Below are 2,500 nucleotides of genomic sequence, written 5' to 3' on the forward strand. Positions count from 1 at the left end.
GGCAGGATCAACCAGGGAGCTGCGTCAACTAGAGCTGAGCAGCCGGCCGCCCGGGAGTGTGTCCCGGGGGCCCGCGCGAACACGCAAGCGTCCGCTCAATCATTCTGCAAACAGGAGGAGGCTGAGCTCCCCTGCACAATACACCTCGAAACCCTCTCAGGTCCCGGCGGCGCGCAGCGCCGTCCCAAGTACTTGGTCGGGTTCGAGAGAGGCGCAATCGCCCGGAGTTAGGCGAGTAGACGCTTTCGGTGCGACCACCCGTGCTCCCAACTGAGCTTGCCGCTGCCGACAGAGGCCCGGGAGCGTGCTGTCGTGGCATTGCCGGCGGGAGACAACACGCGCCACCTACGGTGACCGGCAGCTCCAACGCCAGCGCCACAGAAGGACAAAAGCCCCACTTGGGTGCCGAAGCGAACTCTCCCAGCACAGCGCACGCGCCAACACATCCGCACAGCTGCGATACAAACCACCAGCGAGAACCGCTGGGGCGACCGAGCAGCAGACGGCGTCGCGGCGCCGAGCGCCGGGCGGCAGCGCATCCTCAACGCACACAGTCCTCAATCGGACCAGCACACTGAAGATGTCCACCGCGCTTCGCACCGGGCCCGCGAGGACCTACTTTGGCCGCACGGCGCCGCGCGCAGGGTGCGCCGTCGCGCAGCTGCGACGCCTGCCGCGTCCGTCGGCCGGCGCGCCTGCCACTGGCCGCCCCCACCAGCCGGCTGTAGCGCGTGCGCCCACGCACCGCGCGGCCAGCACGCCGGGAGGCGCCCCCTCACCGGCCGGGGACGGTCCCACCCAGCCACCGCCGCGTATCGCTTCACACCCAGATGCCGTTCAGTTTCGTCGGCATGGTGGGTATCGCTGGAACAACCGGTTAGTACCTCAACCTATCGTCGCCATCACCGATTCACCCCTAGCGAGAACAACCGCACCACAACAGGTTACCATTTGTTCATTTGCGTAACTTCACCAGAAAACGCAGGCGTCCATCGCCATTTGCAACTTCCACGATTATTGCATGCCTGTGTCAGGTGTCACGCCACACTACGTCTGCCCACATACACGCAACAAAATGTGCACGCCTAGACAATACGTGGAAGGTGGCCCCCGTACGTATGCGATGTCCATTGCTCGAACGACTGTCAACCGGCCTCTGTAGCATGTCGCAGATATGGAACGCGGTGCACCATGCCATCACGGTGTGTGAGGAGAGACGACTAGGTCCGAATACATCAACAGACAGCTCATGCTGATCGCCATCCACGGCGTCCGTTCCTCCCACACGTCTCTATGGCGTACCACACTGCAATCCAGCTCTCATAGGGAGACGACACGTAGCTGCGTGCACAATATTTGCACTGTATGGTCCGCCGTTTTTGGGCGCAGTCGTTGTACGGTCACACATGTGCCACGATGTATCATTCAGTACATAAGGACGAATGTGCAGTACAGATTGTGGTTTACGCGTACGACATTAGCGGACAGTTGACACAGGCCGCACCACAACGTAGCCTGAGTACGTCGCATGCGGAGGGCATTGAACATGCAAAGTTCTCACCAACCAGCTTGCGAAGGCAGGGGGCAAGGTGGGGACGTGGGGAGGGGCGGCATGTACGTCCTGCTGCCATCCACATTACAGTGTACAGCAGGAGCATGTGGAAAGTGAGCAAGACTTGCAAGGTGTTTAACATGAAGCGATACACAGGGGAGCGGGGAGTGCGAGTAGCGAACTATATTGCGAGGGTTGCGGGTGGGCAACACTACACTAATTGAACGAGTCGTATAACAATTACAGAGCAGGTTTAGGCGACAACGTGGGTTACGTTAGGCGACAACGTGGGTTAGGTTAAGGCACGACGTGGGTTAGGTTAAGGCACGACATGGGTTAGGTTAAGGCACAACATGGGTTAGGTTAAGGCACAACATGGGTTAGGTTAAGGCACAACATGGGTTAGGTTAAGGCACAACATGGGTTAGGTTAAGGCACAACATGGGTTAGGTTAAGGCACAACATGGGTTAGGTTAAGGCACAACATGGGTTAGGTTAAGGCACAACATGGGTTAGGTTAAGGCACAACATGGGTTAGGTTAAGGCACAACATGGGTTAGGTTAAGGCACAACATGGGTTAGGTTAAGGCACAACATGGGTTAGGTTAAGGCACAACATGGGTTAGGTTAAGGCACAACATAGGTTAGGTTAAGGCACAACATGGGTTAGGTTAAGGCACAACATGGGTTAGGTTAAGGCACAACATGGGTTAGGTTAAGGCACAACATGGGTTAGGTTAAGGCACAACATGGGTTAGGTTAAGGCACAACATGGGTTAGGTTAAGGCACAACATGGGTTAGGTTAAGGCACAACATGGGTTAGGTTAAGGCACAACATGGGTTAGGTTAAGGCACAACATGGGTTAGGTTAAGGCACAACATGGGTTAGGTTAAGGCACAACATGGGTTAGGTTAAGGCTCAACATGGGTTAGGTTAAGGCACAACA

At 56.8% G+C, this 2,500-nt stretch overlaps 1 non-coding gene across 1 annotated transcript in view; it reads right to left on the reverse strand.

Moving 5' to 3' along the window:
- The window catches only part of LOC124773351, a 1,909-nt gene extending 1,891 nt beyond the window's left edge, over positions 1-18 (reverse strand). The window contains exon 1 of the ribosomal RNA XR_007014619.1: positions 1-18. This exon is cut by the window's left edge and continues 1,891 nt beyond it. This is a non-coding gene — a ribosomal RNA (small subunit ribosomal RNA).
- Between the last annotated feature and the right edge of the window lie 2,482 nt (positions 19-2,500).

This window comes from Schistocerca piceifrons, unplaced genomic scaffold, assembly GCF_021461385.2.
Source record: "Schistocerca piceifrons isolate TAMUIC-IGC-003096 unplaced genomic scaffold, iqSchPice1.1 HiC_scaffold_951, whole genome shotgun sequence".
Taxonomy (NCBI): domain Eukaryota; kingdom Metazoa; phylum Arthropoda; class Insecta; order Orthoptera; family Acrididae; genus Schistocerca; species Schistocerca piceifrons.